The sequence below is a fragment of the Ictalurus punctatus genome, chromosome 6 (genome assembly GCF_001660625.3).
Source record: "Ictalurus punctatus breed USDA103 chromosome 6, Coco_2.0, whole genome shotgun sequence".
In the NCBI taxonomy this organism is placed as follows: Eukaryota; Metazoa; Chordata; class Actinopteri; order Siluriformes; family Ictaluridae; genus Ictalurus; species Ictalurus punctatus.
Window position 1 is genome coordinate 30310172 of NC_030421.2, and position 15484 is coordinate 30325655.

The 15484-nt window shown below is 38.4% G+C and overlaps 1 long non-coding RNA gene across 1 annotated transcript; it reads right to left on the bottom strand.

Annotated features, from left to right (window-relative positions):
• Nucleotides 1–12142: 12142 nt before the first annotated feature.
• Nucleotides 12143–12873, bottom strand: LOC128632915 (uncharacterized). Its single transcript, XR_008396549.1, has 3 exons — nucleotides 12818–12873; nucleotides 12675–12787; nucleotides 12143–12479 (listed from the first exon to the last, which is right to left on the bottom strand). It is a non-coding gene; the product is annotated as an uncharacterized LOC128632915 (long non-coding RNA).
• Between the last annotated feature and the right edge of the window lie 2611 nt (nucleotides 12874–15484).

Sequence of the window (15484 nt, forward strand, 5' to 3'; positions counted from 1 at the left end):
TGGGGGAGGAAACCAGAGTACCCGGAGGAAACCCGAGTAGAACCCAGGGAGAACAGTCAAACTCCGCGCACACACAGGGCCATGGCGGGAATCGAACCCTCAACCCTGGAGGTGTGAGGCAAATGTGCTAACCACTAAGTTTCCGTGCCCCCACCATGTGGAGTTATACATCAGTGGCTGTTTTTTCCACAACAGTGCTGACATTGATGGGAATAATATAATGTGGTTTGGCACGAACCAGATAATATATCCTGTTTATTGCCTGCCTCGGGACACCTTTCTATTCAATTGTATACAGAAGAGAACCACCATCAGTGGTGCAATAAAGATGATACATGTACACAGTTCTTCTTCATAGACATTACACAATGTATAAGTGCACATGCATTCAGAATGTATCTCCATAAACTCTTGGGTAAGAAAGGCCTGGTAAAGAAAAAATAATAATAATACTATCCCTGTCATTAGCTCATAAGCTGTCAAATACTCCTTTCTTTTTTGTCTCTAAGCCTATCATTGTGCAACACATTTATTTTCCATAAGCACAAGACTACCATGTGGACAAGAGACCTGAAACCAAGGTGTTACAGGAGGCCTGTATTCTTGAAAACAAGCCTTCACACATTGTTAATTCTTACCAGAGTTTCAGATATGCATGAGAAAACCTGCTCAAGCAGGTAGACAATACAATTTCTCTTAATAGTTTTTTTTTCTTTTCACAAAGGTGCCAAAACAATTATACCATTAGAAATAATAATAGATATTATGCTAAAAAGAATTTGACACAAACACATCTATACCATAAACAGAACAAGTAAATGTTCTGGAATGAGATATGCGAGTATCCTATGTGCTCATGCTTTTGCTGTACTTTGAAATACTAAACCAGTGTAGCAGAAGAGAAAACAACACAACTGGGCTACTGTACTTTACAGAAATCTTCCTCATGTCACTGCAGCCAGCAGGCCAGCACGCCTTTGAAGGATGCAGGGATGAGGGGTTTGTTTTATAAAGATGGGATCTAAGAAAAACAGGTGGTATTCTTCTCTAGGCACAAACATGGCCTTCAGCGCCAAATGAAAGATGAGAGACAAGGACGGAGGGGTGTGGCGTGGTTGTAGGTAGCTTGTTTTCTTCACCTTACTCCAGTTGTTTTTCTCACAGAAGCTCTTTATATCTTGGCATGGCCTACCCGGGTGGGTACAGCTGGCAAGGAGGGGTGGCTTAATTTCGCCTCAGAGATAAGAGCAAAGTGTGGAGCAGACACTGTGACAGGAGGGAATGTGTTTTCATACGCTACTGTGATACCATCCAGACAGAAAGAGGAGACACACAAAATGCACAATATACGCTGACAAATAAACTTCAATGACCTGTATAACAACGTGCGTTCATAAACAATAACCCATGCAGACAAGAATCAGATCAAGGTATTAAACAAGCAAAAGCATGCTGTGGATATAAATCTTCACTGAAAGATCTCTGTCATTAGTATCCTGCTTGAAGCTAAGCTACATTATGCTGATTATTCAAGAGTAAACACAAACTCCCACACCTAAATCTCCTCCAGAATGTATAAATCCCCCTGCTCTGTGCACGCAAATCACAACCAACAACACATTAAACCTGATGTTTCTGCCTCGACAAGTCTGAAAGCGGAAATGCCGGGCGTGCCTATGTGCCATTAAGAACGTTTGTGTGGTACCACACAAATAAAAAAATAGGTTAAGTGAGAATATAGTGCATTGTGTAAAGTAATCTGACAAAATATTACACAAACAGTGTGCTTTTTTTCACATTTACTGTACAAACACTCCTCTTTCCACAGAACTACCTGCTACAGGTAAGTGTATTTTTCATGGTTGTGCAATCTGTCAGGTCGTTCAACCCCTCAGTAATCCCCATACCACACCAGCCATGTGATTTATTCTTCTCTGAAGGATGAAAGCAAGTACAAGTGTCCTCTGAAGATCAGCGAACTGTTGGTAAAAGTGCCAAATAAGTATGACTGATGAGCTTATCCGTGTGTGCAGGTGTGGGTTAGATCGGATTAGAAACAGAAATACTACAGCTACAGTATAGTAGCAGTAGTATAAATTGCAACTGTTTTGATTCAGTTTGATCAATGTTGTTCTATTTGACTAGATATATAATATCTCAGTTGGAATAGTAACACTTTTTTGGTGAAAATACACAGCAGCACAAAGGCTAGCTTTATCATCCTTACTTGGCTTTAATGGAAATTCATGACATTTAATGGAGCACTAAACTTATTATAACTTAGTAAAACTTATACCATAGTGGTGTTGAATTATCAAGTCAGAATGTGTTGATTGATTTTGTACAATTACAGCTCTGACAATAGTTCTATAGTAACAAATTATTGACCATTTTTGGAAGGAGACTCCAGTGTCCGCACTTTAACAATCAGAGGTAAAGCTTTGTAGTCACTAAGTAATACGATAAGCTGTACTTTTTTGTCTAATTTATCTCAAGAGAGAGAAAAAGAGAGAGGCTGGCAAGAGAATGGTTGTAAAGCTGCTATAATATGAGTGATAACGGGAGCAAACTGTCGTATAAGAGGAAACAAACACTTTGGGAAGTGTTGCTACAGAAAAATAATCGAGTTGGAACAATAAATCTGCTTTGCATCAGACATCACACAACCAAATCACTGATTATTTTCCTATACCCTGTCATATTTTATTCCTTGGACACAATGTGAAAATGAAATAATCTGTTAAATATACAAAGGTTGATCCACATTCCTTCAAGGGGCAGACTCATTCACATACAGGCTCCTCTGCACATCAAAGCGAACTTGTTCAGGTCTCATATCTGCCCCGACGTACATGTGGGCTGTGTTTGGTGGTGCATGTAATCAGCGAAGGGCATCACACTTACACCATGGAGGCATAGTTTGCTTTGGAAACAGCTGCCTGAACTCCAAGTAGGAGAAAGTGGCAGTGTCTAGTACCACCTTCACACACCAGACACACACCTTGATAAATCCTGGAGAAAAGCACTCTTATCATAAACATAGGAAGAACTTTTTGGGCTTTATAATAACTGGAGTCCACTATAGAACAGGATGCCTGCTCTGTATGCAGATGAGCACAGTGAAACTACAATGCGTATGTAAGCTGGGTGACAGGTAGTGAGCTCTCTGTTTCATAGCACACATTCATTTCATTATGCATGTAAAGAGATTCTGTAAAGCAAAGATGCTTCAAAAGTAGTAAATAAAATAGTAAAAATAAATAAATAAATAAACTCATAACCTCATCAGGGCATAGTATCACTTTGTCTCAGTTAGTTGCCTTAGTTCTGTTAGATACATTGTTGCGCAGTTTTATAAGAAAACTGGCTAGGAAGTTTTTACAAGCGACTTTTTTAAAAATCTGAAACGTGGTCAAAAACGTCTCCACACTATATTGTTGTTATACAAAGAGCATAATGCTCTTCATAGGACTGAAACTAAACTTACTTAATTAATATGTATATTTACCTTAAACTACACATTAAGTATAAGACTGAAGAAAGAAAAAAAAGTTTCTGTTTTCGATTTCACAAGAACAAACAGCAGTGCAAGAGAAGTTATGTCATGCTGCATATGCAAAGAACAGACAGATCTCAGGCTGTATATCAGCAGTGGCATTTTTTCCGAGAATGACAACGCCTGATGATGAAATAGGGGTATTACAATACACACTCTGTTACCCATGCCCTCCTACACACCCAGCCCCTCCTAATCCACTCAAAAGCCTCTTCACCCCACATAGACCAACTTACAGAAAGAAGTCCCCTTAGGGATCATTTCAAAGCACAGACTCAACTATTAATCAGCACTGGACCATACAGAATGGATCTGATTGGACAAAATGAAACTGAGTGTGTTGGGTGGAAATCACAATTGCTGTATGAGTTTCAGTAGATGTAGCTCCTATTACAACTAAATGAGGAAAGCGCAGATAAAGCAGGATGCATAAACATTATATCAATGCACAAATACAAGAGCATCTGAGTAACAGTGCAGATCATCATTCACTCACAATAACACTGCAGAAAACTTTGTAATTTTTTTTTTTTTTTTTTTTTGCTTATTTGTTAAGAAGATGATGGGCTCTGGGTTCTGTAAGATTTTTTTCCCCATCATAACATAACTTTTCCAACTTCTGCCCCCTGGCTGGCATGATACAATAACCACCAGACCACTGCTTTATATAACTTCAATTTAGAAATACTATTATCTGAGATATCAAGACTACCTTACTAACAATCTCAGACACCAGATTTACTTCTAGATCTATTTGCCAAGGCTGAAACAGAACTCCAAGCTGCACTTCTGTATTCATCCAGCTGAAAAAGTTCTGCAAAGAAATTTCATCTGCTTCGAAGAACCAGTCTCCGGATTTATCCCCATTAAACCATACGTCTGGCTGAGAAGTTATTCTGTTGTTAAAGTCAACACGAGCTACAATTTCCCTTTTCCTATTCCACTGTTAGTTCACCCCATCGTACCTGGAAACAGTGCACTCTCAGAAAAAAAAGGGGGCACTAAACGTTATCTTTCCTTGTCACTGCAGTGGTACCTTCAAGAGTCCACCATGTGTACCTTTGGTACAATGCTCACCAACCTTGTTCCTGGAGATCTACTTTCCTGAAAATTTTAACTCCGACCGTAATCGTGCCCACCTGACCATCTAATCTTGTCTTGAGAAGTTCTTGATCAACTAAAACAGGTGTTAGATTTTGTTTGGAGATGAAACCTACAGGAAGGTAGATCTCAAGGAAGAGTGTTGGTGACCATTGTATTACTATGTATCTTTTATCTAGAAAGGTGCAGCAGGCTTTACTGCTCCGATTATGTACTTTAAATAATTTTTAAAGGTCCTCCAGCCCAGTGGTTTTCAAAGTGGGGGCCGCCAGGGGGCGCCCGGGGGGCCGCAACAATTTGGTTTGAAAAATAAATAAATGTGTTTTCTCTTTCTCACTCTCAAACACACACACACACACACACACACACACACACACAAAATCAATTCCTAAGGTAATGGAATGTAAAGATGTAAGATGTAATTATTGATAAATAAAAAAAAGAGGGATATATTCAGAAGTCTGTATTTTTAATGTGTTTTAAAGACATGTTGCAAAAGGGCGGCCTCGGTCAAATTTTAATGCCAGTTGGGGGGCCTTGCCCTGGAAAAGTTTGGGAACCACTGCTCTAGCCTATATCCACATTTCAAGGTGAGAAATAAATATTAAAAGGTACATAGGTGTTCTAGAGACAATGAAAGATGCAGTTTTATATTATACATGCAGTGTTCTAGGTATACAAAATAGATTAATTTTTTTCCCTACCTTTGCTAAAAGCCTCTTTTCCTCTTTCTTTTTTTCTTCATGCTGATCCAAAGGCATCTGCAGAAAATCCTCTTCGCAGCAAATGAAACTCACTGTGCATCCCATCCGGGCCGCTCCGGGAAACCCTTCCTAGTACCCATTCAAAAATCACCAAACCTAATCTCTTAGAAGCTCACAGCTTCCCGAGCCTGCTCCTGAAGAAGAACTGTTAGTGCTTTAAGGCGGTTTGTAAGAACAGCACGTCGTTTCTGTGCCTGTAAAGCAGGTACAGTAGGTGCGGAATAGCGCGCGCGTCTTTGCCCTCGACGCTGCGTTTCCTTACAGGAACGACTCGTTTTAACTTCACTCCACACCTTCTCTTTAACATCCACCGTAAATATATATCACCGTGACCACGAGAGGTGTCCCAACTTTTCCCAATCCCGCCTTCACGAATCTGCGCTTGTCCAGGAAGAGGAAGGATTGCAGTGAGTTGCAGTCCGGGGTGGGCTTTACACCCGCGCGCCTCAGTGATTCTGATGTTAATATAAAATCCGAGTTAGAATGACTGAAAGTAGACGAATGGGCGTTTTGATTCGTTGGTTAAACTATGCAGCATCATCAACCCTGACCTATGAAATGATCTAGGCGTTCATAGAGTTAACCTAAATTCAACACATTGTGCTGGAAGGATAGACATCAGCATGAGGATGTCTATTATTATTCAAATAAATCAGTCATACAGCAGCTTTACAGACAGATTTAGATACCTAATGAGCAATCCAGAAGATAGTTGTACAACTCAAGTCATTGCTTTTATATAAATATCCACCCATTTTCTGTACCGCTTATCCTACACAGCGCTGTGGGAAGCCTGGAGTCTATCCCAAGGTAGGGGACACCGTGGATGGGGTACCGACCCATTGCAGGGCACAATTGCACACAAACACACCCTACAGACAATTTGGAAATTGCACAGAGAGAACATCAAGCTTCAGGCACAAAAGGCGGAAGCAGGAATTGAACCTTGGAGGTGCGAGGCAAATGTGCTAACCACTAAGCAACTGTGCCTAACAATATAACAACTTTATCTATATGCTATAAATTCAAACAGTACTAACGATGTGTTGAAAAAAATGTTCAGTACGAGCATTTTGTGAATAAGAGAACTGGGATTGAGCAAAGGACTGTCTGATGATTACAGCAGCAATTCTTAGGTACATATCTACAGTATCCAGGTGAGATTATTCAATTAAACATGGGTGAGACCTGTTTTTCATGAAACAGTTTTTGGGAAGAATTCTTTGTGGGTGTCCATGTGGGATCATCTACAGCAGCAGAAGATGATTCACAAGAGCAGACAGAAGCTCAGAAGTGATGCTTAGAAGTAAAGCATCAGGTTCTAAGGGTGAAAGGAAGAGGAGTCACAGCAGGATTAGGATGTCAGGATTAGGTACCACCATCACATCATGTAATTATTATAATGCATTTTATTTGCCGTACGGTTTTGTCAATAGGTACTATCAGTAATTAAGAATAGTTGTTATTTATTTATTCATTCAGTTATAAATCTAGCTGACTGTTATACATAATGTCAGTGATACAGATTTAATCTCCACACAGAGGGAAAGCCCTGTTCATGGCACACAACCAATCATTATTAAAGCTAAATATTGCTGAATATGCTGATAATTTTAACTATAGTAACAACTCATTCACAGCAACGTGTATGGGAGATAATCTACATAATCTAAGGCTGAAAATAAACAGATTATAAAAATCATGTTATTTAACCAAGAAAAAAAAAGAGTCAGCTGTCCTCCATGGGAATGTGTTCAGGACAGAGGACTTTGTAACATGACATGCTGTGTTTTTCTGCCTTATTAACTTCAACAGAAGAAAAGGAGAGGCTGTTGAGGGAAGTGCTGTTTATAATTTCTATAATGTACTGTAAGTAATAACATTAATTAACTATAAATGATTAAAAAGCACGATGTCATTCATGAATAATTATTTTTTAAACTGACAAATTGCTGTTATTTAAAAGGAATAAAACTCTTTGGCACATGCTGTTATAGGAATATAATAACTTTGGTGTTGTCATGTTTTATTCCTTAATTATCACAATGGTGTCATTTGGCAACAATTTTCCTAATGATAGTGACTTGCTCCAGTTGGACCTCACTTGCTAAATTCACTGACAAACAACACAACATCTATATTTATAGTCAATTGGGGAGTTCCATCTCGCCACGCAAACTAGGGCACAGCCCTAGTTTGCCTTCAGTTACAACTGGCTATATAATGATCAAATTTAACACCTGAAATATTTTCCAATGTTGGTAGAAATGTAGTAGAAATTGGTATGAGAGGTGGGCTTATATTCATAGCATGTAGGCAGTGCAAAATGCTAGTGTGTTATAGCACAAAAACATGGAACTTGGAACTACCATTAGTGACAGCCATGGCATGTCAGGTTTCATGTGTGTCAGTGCTTTCAACTGGTCAGCTGGAATTTACAGAATATAACCTAATTAGAACACAGGGTTAATCCAGATATTAACATTTACATTTATTCATTTAGCAGACATTTTTATCCAAAGCGACTTACAAATGAGGAAATACAAGCAAAGCGATATATCAAGCAGAGAACAATACAAGTAGCGCTACCATACAAGATTTTTAATTTAGTTCTAGAAAAGCAAATTGCGCAGAGCAGAGGTGTAAGAATCAGAGTAAGGTTGGTTTTTGTGTGTGTGTGTGTGTGTGTGTGGGTGGGTGTGTGTGTGTGTGTGTTTTAAATATAATAGGCCATCGTTCTCTGCAATGTCATTGATTGACGTTAGCTATTAGAGCTGTTTGAAAATAAAATTAGTGTTATTTTATGATTCTGCTACATTCTGACCAAGCTAGTCTGTATTATGTAATCAATCCCCATGCAGTGATAAGTAATAAGTGTATCCTTATTCAAGAGAGAGGGCATGAAATCATCACCCACATACTATCTCACACCTGGAACACAAATTACTCCTAAAAGTTGAAATTACTCCTGGGGAAAGCTGTTAGTCTGGAGCCCGTATTGTTGCTGTGACAGGCTCTAAAAGTTCTTAAATACACATATATCCTGGAGCATTCAACAGGAGAGTTGTTGATTAAAATAAAATAAATAAAAAAAACAAACCACAGTGTATAAAAACATTGACCACATATGTATGACATGCTATTTTCTTCCATGTTTTGTATGTAAAATGTCCTGTTTGCTATGGTCAGAACTGATAATAAACAGCTTAAATAAGGATTTCCCTCCTCCTGGTATGTACTGAATTCTAGGCAGTCGTTGCTGCATTATCGACCTTTTTTCAAATTGCTGTTCCCACCTGACCCACTGTGCTTCTTTTCAACATTTTTTCTGACAAGCAGTACAAATACAGGAGTGGTATGAATTGTTTACGTGGCTTAAAGCATCACACGCAGTTCATTTTTGTGAACAGGTAAGATTATACAAGTCCTGCAGCTATGTGCCATAAATCCTTCCCTCTTTGAAGCTGCATTACCACTTTTTAACCTGTTTAGAATAATCAAAATGAAATTGATCTCTGAATTCCATGAGAATGCACACAGCTCAGAGTACACATAGCTATAGGCCAGGGTCATGTGCTTGACTGGCTTTAGATTGTCTTGAAAGAAACAGAGACAAAGGCTTTAAGTGTCTGTTGTTTTGGGTGCCTACAATTTTCGAGTCCATTTAGGCCCCAGCACCTTTGTATCCATTAAAGACCAAGTAACCCTTTATGTTCCAGAGCCAGATCTCTCAAGTCTCAAAAGGCTGAATTTGGTACCCTTTGTTACAAAGCACAGACAAGAACTGTGTACTTTATCAGGTCATTTGACTGGCATTGCAACCAACCACATAATTCTCCTGCAGTCTATCCAGATTCTATCCAGAGTGACTTACAGAAGTCTCTATCTATAAAGATATCCTGATACTGGTTTACTAGGTCACGGACTAAGAAAAAGAAATAAATGGTGGCTAGAATGCTAGTATGAGTTGGACTTCCTTCCCTTGAACTTACAAACAACAGTTATAATGGGGAAGAACCAAAGTGTCTAAGAGTTATACTGGGGATGGACTACTCGCTGTGAATAGCACTGAGGAAAGACTTAAGGTCAAGAGTAATGTTGAGAAATGGAATTACAATGGCTACAAAGACTACAGTCTCTGAGACTAGCACTGGAGAAGAACTTATTGCCAAGAATTACCCTGGGGAAGGAATAGGGCATAAGAGTTATACTAGGGAAGGTCCCTAGGGACAAGAGTTACAAAGGTTTACAAGCGGAGACTTATACTGGGGAAGTCTTAGGGTCTACCAGCACTGGAGAAGGACTCGATGTGAAAGTGAAACCAGGGATGGACTAGAGGCTCAGCATTTCACTAGAGAAGAACTAGAGTCTTAGTAACAGAGAAGAAGAGCAAAACCTTTGTTAATCGGGGACATAGAGAGACCAAGGACTAAGAAAGGATTAGCGACCAAGTCTGACTCTAGGAAGAAACTAGGGCCAGTGAGCTGCACTGGGCAGAGAAAAGCGGACAATGGCCAGGGCCCAGGGCCCAGGGCCCGAGACTGACATGATGGAAGGATCTGGGCTTGAACTCAGGATGTGATCAGCATATGAGACTGACAGATGTGTGAATGAGGCTGAGGCAAAGGAAGGCTTAGGGGCTAAGCATGAATCTTTGGAAAGCTTAGGCCTGAGCATGTCACAAGGCCAGTTCACAGGGCCTATGCTTGGCAGGAAGAAAATCAGACACAGAAGACAGATCAGACACATTATTGGAGTTGGGGATAGCTACCAGATAACCCTGAATGAAAATATATTTATTTCCTTAATTCCTGTGTGTGTGTGTGTGTGTGTGTGTGTGTGTGAGAGAGAGAGAGAGAGAGAGAGAGAGACAGACAGAAAGAGACAGACAGAAATGGGGAATGAGCCAACATGCACGTTTACATAATACTGCTTCCAAGTTTTGAATATAGATTAAAACTCTAATTTTCATATACACTGAAAATCTCATTTATCAAATTTGTTTGAAAGTTATATATACACAATAACTCACATGTTAATCGTGTACTCACCCGCAGTATAATTACCAATTGAATTTCAATGTACTGACTGATGATCGACCAAATTTTTTTATTTATTTATTTATTTATTTTTTTAAGTATTATACATGTGTACTGTGTGTGTATGTACATTATGTTCATCTTCCACATAGCCATGATACCCTCATGTGTCTTGATGAACTTGCAAAGATCGGATTTTTTCTCTGAAATGTCTAGAGAGCCTCGTTAAAGAAAAAGTGTCATCTGGTTTCTATTGCTGTATGGGAGCCTTCTGGCAGAGAAGATTAACCAGCATAGTTCTGAAAATCCTTTCATTTTCATACATGACACGTTGTAGTTGATGGACTTACAGGATTTGAACTGAAGTGTTTTCATACATTTTTGCACTCCTTTAGTCAACAGTTGTCTACTGACTGAGATGTACAGTTTAGGGTTGTATTAAACAGAAAGTATACTTCACTTTTTACACATATGCTATGAACAGTATACAGTACACTAATTGACTCCATACCCAAATCATATACTTAAAAATTTGAGTTTGCTAACACATTTTTTTTTTTTGACAATGTCCTAGCTGTAATATGAGTAGGTTCAGGAACAGAAGGAAATGCCTTTCAGATACCAGGCCAATACCCACTATCAAGACTCCCAGGGGCCGTGCTGGCACAAAAGTCCCTCTGTGATAGCAGAGCCAGTGCTCAGGCCAGTGCAGCTCTTATTTCTGGACGACTCAGGCTTCCCTTGGTCACTTAAACCTACAGGTGCTGAGAGGCGATGTCTGCATGCATGTCTCTGGCCCTCTGCATTCCCAGGGAGCCATTTGATACAGGGTGAATTAATACAGCCGGCTGTCTCTTACCACACTGTGTTTAACTCATTCCTTAGAGAGGAAACCTGAGGTGAAGCTGCATAATGAATTTCCTTACCAGATGTCTATGAAAGGCTTAGTTTGTCTTTTTATGTCTTTGTCTCATACATCTCTAGTGAATCATAAGTCCCTGTTGAATCATAAATCCCTTGGCTAGTGAAATAAAAATACAAAGCAGACATAAGAAAAAAGTCAAGCAGCTAATCATTTTCAGCAGGGTTATAGTCCATGACCGATATTTTGTGGTTGTAAACAAACAAATGTCAAAGTTTGATTTAAACGACATTCAAAGAACAATACGCATCTGCTAAATAAGACAGTTCCAGGATTATTTCACCAAAGATCATATGAGGCCTAATTATCCTGAGAGCTGACAGTGATAACAGAATATAATAATTTACCAATTTAATTCAAGGAGTTCAAGTGTTGCTCAAGGAGTAATACTTTGCCAATAATGACATTTTTCTCAAATAATAATGACATTTTTTTGTGTTTTTTTTTTACCCATTAAATGTTGTGGAACATCCATTAAACAAGTTAGTTCATGTTATAACAGATATAAAAAAAAAAGTCAACCCATCTTTTTTTCCTCTTTGTTGAAGATTAGACAAAAAAAATGATTATGCAAAATCCTTTGAAGACTCACATGGTGGAAAATTTTGTGACAGTAAACACTTTTTATAATCTCCTTACAGTACTCTTCACCATATCAACAATTACACACTTTTCTTTTTACTGTTTCACTTTATTATTAAACTTAATATTATGTGGCAGGGCCACCATAAAAAAATGTTTTAAACATACAGGGTCAAATTTGCAGTTACATTTATTAATTAACCAAAGAATATAATGAGAAATAATACAGGGAGAGAGAGAATGTAATAAAAGCTTGTACTCAGGTAGCATTAGAGGTAATTGTAAGACAAGTGATCACTATAAAGATGACATCTGGAATTAAGAAAGGTGACATTTAAGCAGTTGAGGATTTACTAAGATAAGAGTCATAGTCTTAATCCAAAAGTGAAAACCAATGGAGAAATCTGACTCAAAAGCAATATCTGGCAAAGCCTTCAAAGAGGTCGATTCAATCAGTGGCACTGTAGCGACTGGATACAATAACTTTCCACATGAACCTTGAGAGCTGCACAATACTACAAAACAAAAGCAAAGTGTGTTTATCAAGACTATCCCTATTATAGTCAGAAAACTACAGTAGTATCCTTAACTATAAACCAAAATTGTTATTAACCAGAATGAATAAAAAATAAATGTAGATTTCTAACACATTTTATTACCTAGTACTTTAAATACAAAGTTGAATCACTACAAACTTATATCCCACATACCCTTACTAGTGATGAACTCTTTGTTTGGAGGCAAAGATGGATTCAAGTGCAGATAAAGTGAATAGAAATGAAAATTAAACACAAAACAAGAACACTAAGGCTAGGACCCAAACCTGGACCCGGACCCAAACCTGGACCCGGACCCGGACCCGGACCCATGACCTTAACGCAGAACCAGAGAACATCGGCAACGAAAGACAACCAAAAGACAATGTGTGCAGTGCAAAGTGTGACTTATATACAAGTGCTCATTCATCCCAAATGTCAATCAGGTGCAGACAGTCATTTGACACAATCAGGTGAGGTGCAGTGGCTGATGGGAATCGTAGTCTCTAGTCTTTTTCCGGTATTTACATGACACTGTGCAGGTTCTAGTTATTCCAAAATTAAAATCTCTGTAACATTTTACAATAATATGAATAATGAATTATATGAATAATATTATAATAATATAATATAATATGAATAATCATGCACTAATATTCACTAATAATAAACACTAATAATTTCATCTCAATGCCATCCAATGATGTTTGTGTACACAACTGAATATGGCAAATGATATAAACAATTTGAAATTATGCATGCTTAATTCATATTCTTTCTTATAGGACATGTTTGATTTAGTTTACCCCTACATTTCTAATCACTACATTAACTAACAAACATGTATTAACATGTCCTTAAGGTGGTTGTTATTCACGCATGACTATGACTCAAGTCACAGTTAAGGTTAGCTCTTCACTAGTTCATGATTAGTACATGCCTTAACTCATTAGTTCATATTTAAGTAAGTATTAATATTAGTATTAGGTATTATTGCATGATTATTCATGTACTGTTATTGTAAAGTGCTACCAAAATTTCTGTACCACAAATATCCAAATGTGTTTTGTCTGATATATAACTTGCAGTTGGTGTCTGTCTGGATCTTAAACCTATCCCAGGAACAATAGGCATGAGGCTGGAATACCAGTCCCTCACAGAGTTCCATGCACACACACATTCACACCTGGGGGTGATTTATCTTAAAAATCTACCTACAAGCACATTTTTAGGAGGTGGGAGGAAACAAGAGAGCTTGCCGGAAACTCACATAGACACAGGGAGAACTTGCAGTAACAATATCCACATAGGCAGTATCCTGAGCTCAGGATCAGGGATGGCCTGGAGTGTGAAATGAAAACACAACCCGTTGCATCATCATGCCTCCATCTGTCTAGATATAAATATTAAATTAAATTTTTATAATACAGAACTGTATTATCATTCTGATGGGATATATATATATATATAATATATATTATACACCCTGTCCAGGGTGTACCCCGCCCTGTGCCCGATGTTCCCTGGGATAGGCTCCAGGTTTCCCCGCGACCCTGAAGAAGGAGTAAGCGGTAGAAGATGGATGGATGGATATATATTATAAGATAAGGTAAAATGTACCTTTACTGATCCTCTGTATGGGAAATTTTAAGATGTGCATATCCCACCCTGTTAGGAAGCTGAGGGTTAGCCATGATACAGCGCCCCTGGAGCACATATGGTTATCGGTTTTGCTCAAGGGCCCAACAGTGGCAGCTTGGCAGTGCTGGGGCTCAAATCCTCCAACCTTCTGATCAGTGACCCAGATCTTTAACCATTGAGCCACCACAGCCCACCCAGCCCATCAGTACTGAGTTTTACTTTACTTTAACTTTAAAAAATAATTTTAAAAAACAGGGTTTGGGGAGGATAAATACTAAGCTTATTAAATAAAGACATGGAGAAATAAAACTTTTTAAAAAACAAACAAACAAACAAACAAACAAAAAACAAATAACAATAAATATACATGTGATTTTCAAATAGCCCAGCAGAGGACACCAGATGTCCACCTCTACTACTTTGTCTTCTGTGCATTGTAGAATTTCTAATGTACTTATATTGCAGTGAAAATTTGCTGTTTATATTGAGCTGTTGCATTATACAGTACCTTCCACTAATATTGACACCATTGCTAAATATGAACAAAGAAGGCTGAGAAAAACTGTCTTCATTGTTTAAACTTTTGATCTTTCGTTAAAAAAATGATAAACATATTCTGCTCTCATGTATATCAAACTATTGCAATCAAAACACAGGTTTATCCCCCCACAAAATGTTTGTTAAATATATGTGTGCAACAAATATTGGCAGCCCTATGTATTCATATGAGAAAAATATATTTGAAGTATATTCCCATTGATATTTTACATGTTTTAATATGCCTGGGTGACTAGGAACAGGAGATTGTTCAACCATGACTTCATGTTTCACAGAAGAATAAATATGAGGTAACACACAGGGCCCGTTGAAAATGCCCATTTCCACCATCAGGGCAATAATTAAGAAGTTCCAGTCAACTGGAAACTTTATGAGTCAACCTGGAATTGGACGTGTGTCTATATTGTCTCAACGCACTGTGAAGAGGATGGTTTGAGTGGCCAACAAATCTTCAAAGATCACAGCTGGGGAATTGCAGAACTTTGTTGCATCTTGGGGTCAGAAAGTCTCCAAAAACTGAAATCCGAAATCACCTACATCACCACAAATTGTTTGGAAATGTTTCAAGAAAAAAGCCTCTACTCTCATCCAAAAACAAACTCAAGCATATTCAGTTTGCCAGACACAGCTGGAACTTCAAATGAGATCGGATTCTATGGTCACATGAAACCAAAATAGAGCTTTTTGGCAATAAACACCTGAGGGGGTTTTGGTGCGGACAAAGAGGTAGCCGTATGGAAATGTACTGTATGTCCACGGTTAAATATACTGTTGGCTCTTTAATG